Here is an 11,423-nt window from a genome sequence, read left to right as displayed (position 1 = left end):
TTTTTTAATTTTTTTTTTAATGTTTTATTTTATTTATTTCTAGGAGAGAGGTAGAGACAGCATGAGCAGGGGAGGGTCAGAGAGAGAGGGAGTCACAGACTGAAACAGGCTCCAGGCTCTGAGCTGGCAGTCAGCACAGAGCCCGACGCGGGGCTCGAACCCACGAACCGCGAGATCATGACCCAAGCGAAAGTCGGACGCTTAACCGACTAAGCCACCCAGGCGCCCCAGCACGTCCTCATTCTTAATCCCAAGCAAAACCCTGAAGAACAATTCCCATTCTCTCCATCTTCAAACACACCTAGTACTTTCTTCCATGTCCAGCGAGCTAAGTCAGGCCCCAGAAGTAGTACTTCCCAAAGTGCAGCCCAGTGCTAGATCCCAGTCCATGGCCCCTGTTATCAGATGGCCTTCACCCAAACAGGAGGCCTGGTGGTGTTTTGGGTAGGTCTGTGAGGTGAAGCAGGAGTTACCCTTCCTAGATTACTTTTGCTTTGAAAACCTGGGTAAAAGGAGTAGGGGGCTGTAGAAATCAATCAAATTTAATTGGAAACAGTATGCAAACTCTTATAATTTGTTTTCAATTTATATACAGCTATGGTGGTCTGTTTACAAATCTGGGGGGGTGTGGTGTGCGGGCAGCCCTGGTGGATTTCTCTGGTCACTGTGTAGAGAGTAGCACACACTGTCCAAGGGACCAAGGCTTCGGCAGCTGCTCTGAAAGCTGGGACCATGGCCTCCAGCCAGCCTGTCCTTGAAGACACTTCCCAAGAGCCTTGGGCTTGGCAACACTCAGATGCTGCTGCTTTTATTAGTGCTTCCTTTTCTTCCTTCCTTCCTTCTTTCTTTCCTTCCTTCCTGCCTCCCTCCTTTCCTCCCTCTCTCCTTCTCTCTCTCTTTCTTCCTTCCTCCTTCCCTCCCTTCCTCTCTCTTCCTTCCTCCCTTTTCTTCCTTCCTTCCTTCCTCCCTTCCTTCCTTCCTTCCGTCCTTCCTTCTTCCTTCCTTCCTTCCTTCCTTCCCAGAGCAGAGGAATGTACCCTTGAGCCAAAGAGGAATGAGAATGATACTTTTGAGAAGAAAGAGAGAAGCTCAGAGTGAGGCAACAGACCCCACATTTGTGTCAAGCATGTCCTCTACTGGGACAAGGAGATTATAGTGGTTTACTGTCCCTGGTGTTCGAGCCAGAATCCCACACATTTGTGGAGGGAGATAAAGAGCTGAGCTCCCTAGGCCACAGACTCTGAGGGGCTATGCTTACATTTCCTCCCTAGTGGAGCATGGGGTGGGGTGGGTGGGAGGGGCAGCCACCTTCAAATAAGCCATCAAGCAGGGGAATCCTTTGCCACCATTCATCCCCTGGGCACACCCTCATGGGTTCACATTACCTAATGCAAGGTCACCATTCCAAAGTTCATGCTCACCTTACTGCAATGTGTTCAGGCACCATAATATGTGGAAGTCAGGAATCTTTGTAATCTTAAACTTTAAAATATTCAATGTGTGTTGGTTTTAAATGGTCCCCCTTTTATACTACATTCTAGAATAGACATCCAGATGCACACACCAAGGTCTTAAGAAAAACATCACTGGGGATAATCCAAAATTAAGACAGTTTCATGTTTTGACTTAATTGTGTCTGTGAATTGGGAAGAACACTGCCTTTATTCAGCTTTGGTCGGGGGATATATCAGAAGCTGAGCTGAGGGTCAGTGATCTCTCCCAATGGACTGTTAAGGTGTGTGATTTGTATTGAACATGGACGCTTCCAGCCAGTCTCTCTGCATGCCCCTCCCCCCAGCACCTTCTGAGTGAAGTTAAGAGAAATCCTTCAGTTCATGGTTACCTCTGTTTCAACAGAGCTCAACTTTTAGAAGCACCAGAGTTTTAAAAACAGCAACGAAGTAAAAAAAAATAGTGACGAGACTAATAATAAAAGCTATTTATTGAACTCATATTACATGCCAGGCACTACGCTGTTTCCTCTATATGCTTTACCTTATTTTCAGGAAAACCTGTGAGATACATACCATTATTGTCACAACTTTACAGATGAAGAAAATGAGGCTCAGTGAAATGGTATACTTTCCCTAAGGTGATCCAAAGGCCAGGTGTGTCTGACTCTACAGTTTTAACCCCCGCACAATTTTGCAAGAGGGCTGGTTCTCAATGAAATGGGCAGAAACCAGGTCCCCCCACTTTGGGAAAGGCTGAGTCCTAGCACCCATACCTGATGGCCCTAGAAAAACACTCCCAATTCTTCTACTCCTGTTTAGGGAAGGGTCTGAATGGGAATTAAAGAGAGACAACAAAATAAGATGTCTGAGTTTCTTTCTTTGGTCTAATACAAGTCTGGTTTTGCAGCTCTGAAAGTCCTAATCACGCTCCACGTTAAAAACTTCAGAAATTTTGGGATGCCTGGGTGGCTTTAGTCCATTAAGTATCTGACTCTTGATTTGCGTGCATGTCATGATCTCATGGTTCTTGAGTTCGAGCCCATATCAGGCTCTGCACTGACAGCACGGAGCCTGCTTGAGATTCTCTCTCTTCCTCTCTCTGTCCCTCCCTGACTCATGCTCTTTCTCTTTCTCAAAGTAAATAAATAAAAATTAAAAAAAAAAACTTCAGAAACTTTATCTCCTGGCGTTTGGCTACAGCCTCTTCTATAAGGTACAAGAATTCAGCAGAACTAGCTTCAAGGAGGAACAGCTCATGTGGTCACACAGGCCACTGAGCTTAGAAAGGCCCGTGTGTGGTCCAATGTTCTGCTGTAGCTGTCCTGAAATTGTTGGGACGCCTGGATGGCTCAGTCGGTTAAGCATCCGACTTTGGCTCAGGTCATGATCTCACAGTTTGTGGGTTCGAGGCCCACGTCGGGCTCTGTGCTGACAGCCAGCTCAGAGCCTGGAGCCTGTTTCAGATTCTGTGTCTCCTTCTCTCTCTGACCCTCCCCTGCTCATGATGTCTCTCTTGCTTTCTCTCAGAAATAAATAAAACATTTTTTAAAAAAGAAAAAAAAAAGAAATTGTTAATAATTTTTAATTTTTTTTAAGTTTGTTTTTTATTTTTGAGAGAGAGACAGACAGAGCACAAGCAAGGGAAAGGCAGAGAGAGAGGGAGGCACAGAATCTGAAACAGGCTCCAGGCTCTGAGCTGTCAGCACAGAGCCCAACGCAGGGCTCAAACCCACAAACTGTGAGATCATGACCTGAGCTGAAGTCTGACGCTCAACTGACTGAGCCACCAGGTGCCCCTAAGTTGTTAATAGTTTTTTAAATGAGAGGTCATGCATTTTCATTTTTCACTGGGCACAGCAAGTTACTAGCTAGTCCTGTAATTTAAGAGATGCAAATAATGCATTTTGACATGGCATAGCTACAGCTATGAACTACCCCAGAGCCAGAGCTGACATGCCTTTGGCACTTCCTTGTCAGCTGTTTGTGTGGAGAGTAAGTGACCACAGGAAGCCTCACAAAGGACATGTCCACCCTCCCGCCCTGCAGCAAGAGCTGGTGTTGGCCACAGAGCAGGTGAGCCTTCAGAAGAGTAGAGGGGAATTGAAAGGGGGGAGCCCTGATCCTATCTGAAAATCCCAGGAGAATGGGGAGAGAGGGCTCTGGGTTCCCTGAGTTTGGGTTTGCCTGATGCCCTAATTGATGGCAGATAGTCTGATTTCAATGCCCCTGGCATGAGTATGTCCTTCCCATCTCAAGTCGGAGCTGGGAGCCTTTGGTACCCCCTGTTTTGAAGCCCAACCATTGAGCCACCACACCATTGGAAAGGCTCTGCTTAAGCAGGCGGAGGAGGCTGGGGCGGGGCACAGTCCACAATGGCTCCTCGCCAAAGGCTGCCAAGAGGCCTGGAGGTCCTGCCTCTCGTTTAGCCATAGAGAAGCCAAAATTGAAGGACAGAGTTATGAAGGAGAATTGATGCCATCTGGTTTGGTTTCTGTCTTCACCCCCGCCTCCAACTTGCAGCCATGCCCCTACCTTGCTCATTTGGCTTTCTTGCTTGTTTATAATTTTTCCCGATGCCCCCCCAACCCCCGCAACTGCCAACAGTAAGATGTCTTCTAGAAAGCTTCTCTGTGGATGCTGGGTCTCAAGGAGCCATCCCTGCCATGCCCAGAATCCTGCCCTAAGGTCAGTGTTGTCATTACATATTAGAGAGGGACAGCAGAGATCCTAGTTCTTGGGCTCTGGACGCCATGCTATCAGCTGGAGATGGGGATGAAATGGGCCGGTTGTGGGAGACGACCTCTGTGAGACACACCATCTGGAGACCATTGGAGATTTATAAAGAATTTGTCCAATCATGAAGCCCTGGAAGTGCGTTTCAAAAGCCAGGTCCTTGGGGCACCTGGGTGGCTCCGTGGGTTGAGTGTCTGACTCCGGCTCAGGTCATGATCTTGCAGTTTGTGAGTTTGAGCCCCGCGACAGGCTCTGTGCTGACAGCTCAGAGCCTGGAGCCTGCTTCCAATTCTGTGTCTGCCTCTCCCACGCTCATGCTCTGTCTCTCTCTGTCTCTCAATAGTAAATAAACGTTAAAAAATTTTTTAAAGAAACAAACCCAGGTCCTTTTCTGCTGGATTCTCATGATTTCTCTCCTCTTGTTCAGCTTCAACCTTGTAAAGTCAAGCTTTGTGAATGATCACTGCAAGGCATCTGGAGACATTTGCTCACTGCTTCCCCAGCTCCCTTTCCCAGAGTTTGGGACATTAAGCCTCAGACTCCTCAGGCCGGCTTTGGCCATCCCTGGCTGCCCTGTGCTGTCTCAATGCCGTCTGCCCCCACGGCCTTTCTCTGGCTGACTCTGAGCTGGCAGCCGGCTTAGGGCCCTGCGTTGTCATGGAGAGGGTTTTAGAAACATATTGTTGGATTGCGGGGCGTATTTCTGCCACCTGGAAACAAGTGGGTTTGCAGAATAGCCACGGTGGAGGGAGGGAAAGGGCCCCTGGATGGCAGAACTGGTGCCTGTGTAGCGGGCTGTGGCGGAGGGACGGGAGCCCACATCGCTGTTTGGTATTCTGGACAGGCAGCGCCTTGCTGATCGACTTGTTTCTATAGGACTCCTGGGAGCACGCATCAGACAGAAGGCCACCGACGCAGCAGAAAAGTTTGCAGATTCTAAGGAAATGAAGTGCCGTGCCGCCCAGTCTGTGGTGAGGGAGGCCAAGCAAGCTCCCATTTAGATACGCCGATGTAAATTGATGCTTCATGCAGTCACGGTGCCCTTTGCCCATGTGCACCAGCAGGCTGCCCTTGATCGTCTGGGACAGCTCCTTAAGGGACATCTATTTCTGCATGAGACCTGGACACCCCAGCCATCTGGGCATCTTCCTCCTGCCCCGTGCCCAGTGCCTGAGGGGCTTCTGACCGCCCATTTAGGGCACCAGTCACCTTGCTGTTTGCTGCTTTGTAGGTCAAAAAACAGTTGAAGATAAACAATTTCATATCGTTCGGCCAGATTGAAAGCCGCAGGGCATCTGGCACCTGTCATCAGGATTAGACAGTAAGAACAGTAAAGAAAGTCAGTATTAGGGGGCGCCTGGGTGGCTTAGTCGGTTAAGCGGCCGACTTTCGCTTAGGTCATGATCTCGCGGTTCGTGGGTTCGAGCCCCGTGTCGGGCTCTGTGCTGACTGCCAGCTCGGAGCCTGGAGCCTGTTTCAGTCTGTGACTCCCTCTCTCTCTGACCCTCCCCTGCTCACGCTGTCTCCCTCTCTCTCTCCTAGAAATAAATTTAAAAAGCATAAAAAAAAAATTAAAAAAAAAAAAGTAGATTTCTCTTGCCCAACAAGTGGAATCCGTTACTCTCTAAATCATTCTAGACTCTAGAACTTTGTGTACATCTGAAGACTTCACCTTCCAAATGACGTACCTGCTACCAAACATGTCCATGAAGTTCCAAAGTATACTTTCCCTTCAAGGCTTTCCCTTGAACTTTGTACAGTTTTTCTTCTGCTGCTTGAAGTAGGAAACCAGATCAGTTGTGGTCCCCACGTAGAAAAGAGACTTCTGAAAAGTACTTTCTAGGGGCACCTGAGTGGCTCAGTCGGTTAAGCATCCAACTTCGGCTCAGGTCATGATCTCACGGCTTGTGGGTTCGAGCCCCACGTCAGGCTCTGTGCTGAATGCTTGCTCACAGCCTGGAGCGTGTTTCAGATTCTGTGTCTCCTTCTCTCTCTGCCCCTCCCCCGCTCATGCTCTGTCTTACTCTGTCTCTCAAAAATAAGTAAATATATATTTTTTAAAAAGTACTTTCTAGCAGATAACAAAGATTTGTTATCTGGTTCATCACTGGTGGGAGAAACTACATGTTTTCATTCCTTGTAGGTTCTTTTTGCTAGAAGTTTTGGCAACTTGTGGAAAATCCCTTAGAGTCGGCTTGCCTACACTTATCTATGTAGATCTGATGTCTATGGACTATGAACACATTTTGAGTCGGGACCCCAAGAGTAAATGATCAGTTTCTAAGGCACCTGCTCTCTTCTTTCTCCTCCCTGGGTCTTATTTCATCTGCCTGAAGATGGTTCCAGAGAGGGGCCTCTGATCCCTTTGTTGAAATATTGACTTACTAAGCCATGCTCAGACTCACAAGATATGTGTCTGTCTGAATTTTTCTGCCGAAACTTCATTTTACTGTTCTCTGGCCTCTCCTCCCTTTTTATTCTTGTCTTTTATTTCTATGCTCTCACTGTATTTTCTCCTTTCTTGAACATAGTGATGTTTTTACTTATTTTAATAATCCTTCGTAAACCAGCCTTTTCTCTTCCCAAAGCAGCTCACTTTTCTCCCTGACTGTCATTTGTTTCCGTTTCTTTTTAGTGGCTGCAGGAAATGGGAGCCCACGCAGAATTCTCGACTCACCTACAGCAATAGCAGCAGACACTGAAAAGTGAGGCCAGAGCTTTTGGCTGGGCCCGTACCAAAAAAATTAAACTGCTTCACTCCTAATATTCTTTTGTTGTGAATCTCAAGAAGCTGGTCTGGCAAATGAGACGGGTGTATCAGGTGAGGTTAAGCCCACCCTACCGGATCTCCTTTGCAGGAAAGAAGCGGGTGAACCACCAGACTTTCTGACTCAAACCCCTGGCTTCACAAGGTAGTGAAAACAAGCACTCGCCTATGCATGAAAGAGGAGCCAGTTATAACTGGGAATTCTAAGCACAGGCAATACCCAGAAAATAAAACATGCGGCTGGCAGCCCAGAGATGGAAAGAGCAAAGGAGAGACTTTTCTTAAACTGCTCTAGTGGGTAGGTGGTTTTTTTCTTTCTGCCTTCATAAAACCATGTACTTAGGGTCAGTTGGGAAGCCAAGTCCTTGACCTTGACACTTGCAGCCATCCCAATAAGATCAGAATGAGGAGAATGTGGGAACCCCCAGTATAATGTCTGGCCCAGGGGAGGACACTTATTCATATCATTCAAATGGAGAGAGGGATGGGAGGTGTCTCATTTACCTTTGAATTCTGACATTTGATCTGGTGGAAGAGGAAGCCTAGCCCCAAATGACACAAATTTGTCAGGAAGGAAAGAGTTGCCAAGAAACAAGGAGACAAGGTGGTAGGGAGGATTTACCAATGGGAGTTAATCACATGTGTAAAATGAACTTAATTTAAGGCTGCTTTCCAGAGCAGTGGTTCTCAAAGTTTAAAGAGCAGCACAAATTACCTGCGGATCTGGGAAAAAAGCGGACCCTGAGTCAGAAGTTCTGGGACGGAGCCTGAGTTCTTCATTTCTAAGCTCCTAGGGATGCCAGTGCTGATGGTCTGTGGACCACAGTAAGTAGCAAGGTTCTAGAGCAATGGACCCAATAGAACTTTCTGTGATGGTGGACATGTTCTCGGTTTATGCTGTCCAATAGGGTGGACATCAGCCCGTGTGGCCACTGAACATTTGACAGGTAGCTAGTGTGATGAAGGAGCTTGAATTTTTAGTTTCCATTTGACTCATTTAAATTGAAACAGGCTTATATGGTTAGTGATTCCTGAAAGCACAGGGTGAGAGCAATAGTTCTCAAACTTAGAGGCACATTGGAATCACCTGCAATCACAGATTGCAAGGTCCCACCCCTAGCATAGCTGATGCTGATCCTGCTGGCCTTGACCTCCAAGGGTGGTCCCTTGGAACAGGCACCTTCCCAGCTGTGGTAGCTTTAGGATCAGCATAAGAACCTCATCTTTTCCCCAGGCAGTGAGCCTCAGTCTCACCCTCAGTGCCAGCAGGACCCATCAAGTCCAGATGAGGTGAGTTTCCTCCCTGCAGGCCTTACGCCTGCACAAAGTGGGTGGTGATTCAATTGGCTAACACTGGAAGGCTCTGGGAGGGCCCCGCCTTTTTAAATGTTTATTTATTTTATTTTTGAGAGAAAAAGAGAGCATGCATGAGGAAGGGGCAAAGAGAGAGGAAGAGAAAGAACCCTAACCTCTTCCCCCAGGAGAGCCCCCTTTTAAAAAATATCTTTTCTGCGGGCATCTGGGTGGCTCAGTTAAGTATCTGACTCTTGATTTTGGTTCAGGTGTTTGTGAGTCCGAGCCCTAAGTCGGGCTCTGTGCTGTCAGCTTGGAGCCTGGGGCCTGCTTCAGATTCTGTGTCTCCCTCTCTCTCTGCTTCTCCCCTGCTCTCTCTCTCTCTCTCTCTCTCTCTCTCTTTCTCTCTCTCAAAAATAAACAAACATTTTAAAAAATGTAAAAAGATGTATCTTTTCTGGGGCACCCAGGTGGCTCAGTCAGTTCAGCATCTGACTCTTGATTTCAGCTCCAGTCATCATCTCACAGTTTCTGAGTTTGACTACCACGTCAAGCTCCATGCTGGCAAAACAAATAAACTTTAAAAATTTAAAAAAAAAATCTTTCCCAGGGCACCTGGATGGCTCAGTCAGTTAAATGTCCAACTTCAGCTCAGGTCATGATCTCTTGGTTCATGAGTTCGAGCCCCACATTAGGTTCTCTGCTGTCAGCACAGAGCCTGTTTTGGATCCTCTGTCTCCCTCTCTTTCTGTCCCTACCCCACTGGTCCTCTCTCTTTCTCTCTCAAAATAAATAAATAAATTTTATTAAAAAAATAAATAAAATAAAAATATTTTTAAAAATCTTTCCCACTGATTCCCAAGAAGTGACACAACATACTGGTTAGAAGCATTTGCTGTACAGTCAGACTCAGTCCAGGTCCATTTATCCCCAATACCAGCTGTGTGACCTTGAGCAAGTTACTTAAACTCGGTCCCTCAGTTTTCTTATCTGTAAAATGGGAACAATAACAGTACCTACCTCCTAGAGGCCTGGTGAGGATTAGGTGATTAAAACAGTTGCACAGTGTAAGTGCTTAGTATGCTTTAGTTATCATGACCTGTAATCCCATCTTTTGCAAATTGTTCACTTTGGCTATGCATTTTGCTCACCCTGCAGGTTCTCTTCAAACAAGCAGATGTTCCTGGGAGGCATGCTCTGCCCACTCTACTATTTTGCTGAGGGCTCAGGGGCCCCCATCTAGGGTGTCCAAAGGCAGAAGAAAAGTGACAAAGCAGGAGGGCACCCCACTTCCCGATGCACAAGTGAGAGCCAGCATGGGCCACTCGGCCATCGCCCTGATACAAGCCAGGATGGGGACTCAGCTTGTACAAGCCCAGTACTGCAGCTATCCTCCAGGCGGCTCTCTGCGGGGCCAGTGGGGCCGGGAGGGATAGCGTTTTCTGAGCCTTCTTAGGAAAAGTCCTTTGTTGAGGATGATGCAATGCGAATACACACCCACCTCTCTCCTTCTGCTCCCACATCTGTTCCTACAATGAGCCCATCAGCACTTTCCCAGGCTGGGCTTGTCCCAGGCCCTGCTTCTCATTCCCATGGGACTGTAGCAGTGACAGAGGCATACCCCAGAATTTCTGCCAGGCATCACATCCTGCAGTACCAGTGCGCCTCCCACACCTCGCCTGTGTGGTTCTGCTAAAGATACTACTGTAGAACCTGGCACCACGACAGAAACATCCTTTTCCCCCATTTTAAAACATTCTGTCATCGTAGCCATCATGGAGGAAGCCTTAAAACAAAATTTTGAGAATTATCATCAGATGTCAGTTTTATTGCCAAACATTTAGTAAACAAGGTAATCCCTCCCACCCCAACCCCAGGCTACAGCACATAATTGGGGGAACAGTTATTCCAGAGCCCCTTCCTTTGGATTGTTTGGGGGATGGCCAGACAGCAAGGGATACAGACAACTGCAAAGGGCGACCATCAAAGCCTGGTGTCCGCCAGGATCACCTGGCTGATGTGCAACCTACCTCATTCCTTCCTTTTTTACCCTCCCAAGTTTAGAATAACAATATCCATGAATTGAGTGCTATTACCCAGAGACTGTGCTACTTTCCAAGCATCAACTCATTTAACAACTGCCTACCATGTGGGATCTATTGTCCTCCTTTTATAGATGACGAGGGGGCCCATGGAATAGTAGCTAATAGTTGAAAAAAGTCAAGGTACTTGTTTCTTCACCAAACTCTGCCTTGAAGGTATGGTAGCCACATCTGTAAGTGTGTGTGTGTGTGCGCGCGCGCACGCGCGCACGCACGCACAGGGGCAGATATGGACCTACTGCCTTTCTGACAGTCCTGTGAAGTATACAAATGTCTGTCACAAAAACACGCCATCCATACTGTGCCAGTGGAGAGGAAGAAAGGCAGGAACACTTCAAAATGGCAGCTAATTTAAAAATCACTTCAGACTAAGTTTGTGCTCATGTGGGACACGAGAGTATTTGATGAATCAGGAAGTAACAACAGTGTAAACAATGATTACTACTGTTCCCCAAAAGGAAACCACCCTCCCCTTCTATATCCTAGCCTGTGCTACTAACTCCACCCTCTGTCCCAGCCCTGACTTAGGGGAAGCCAAAGCAGCACCAGGGCCCAGTATGAAGGGGCATGTAAAGGGATGTAAGGGGCTGGGAGGAGGTGCATGTACAGAGAGCCCCAGAGCTCCGTGGATCAGAGTACATAGGTGAGCAGAACAGGTGCTCTTCTATAGAGTCGTGTAATTAAAGCATGTGATTGGTCATAATACTGCAGGTGCTGCATCAGACACCGGAAGCCAAACGTATCACGTATAAGACCTAAACAACATTTCTAGAACTGACAGTTATCCGCTGAGTCCCTGAAAGCCGCTTTCCAGGTTCTGCCAAGAAATGCCAGGTGTCCTTATGTTCACCAGCCAAATGTTTCCCTGGGACATGTAGAGCGGAGCTGCCATTCTACAGTGGAGAAAAGGAAGGTCCACATAGCAACCTATGGGGAACCTTGATCATCTGGAAGTCTTAAGAAATAGAAAATTGGCTTCATTAAACTTTCTCATCAGTTTAGCATTGATCAGGAATCTTTTTGTTGGAACACTGAAACTGGAAACATTCTGAAAGGTTGAGTTTCTTGTCTTCG

The 11,423-nt window shown here is 47.2% G+C and overlaps 1 long non-coding RNA gene across 1 annotated transcript in view; it reads left to right on the top strand.

Annotated features, from left to right (window-relative positions):
• The first annotated feature begins 9,417 nt into the window (after positions 1-9,417).
• LOC144234010 (uncharacterized) overlaps positions 9,418-11,423 on the top strand; it is a 6,755-nt gene continuing 4,749 nt past the window's right edge. Inside the window, exon 1 of the long non-coding RNA XR_013335835.1 lies at positions 9,418-9,551. This is a non-coding gene — a long non-coding RNA (uncharacterized LOC144234010). The remainder of the gene's footprint in view (positions 9,552-11,423) is intronic.

This window comes from Crocuta crocuta, unplaced genomic scaffold, assembly GCF_008692635.1.
Source record: "Crocuta crocuta isolate KB4526 unplaced genomic scaffold, BGI_CrCroc_1.0 scaffold55, whole genome shotgun sequence".
NCBI classification, from domain to species: Eukaryota; Metazoa; Chordata; class Mammalia; order Carnivora; family Hyaenidae; genus Crocuta; species Crocuta crocuta.
Note: the sequence above shows the minus strand (reverse complement) of the source record. Positions and strands in the feature narration are given on the sequence as shown.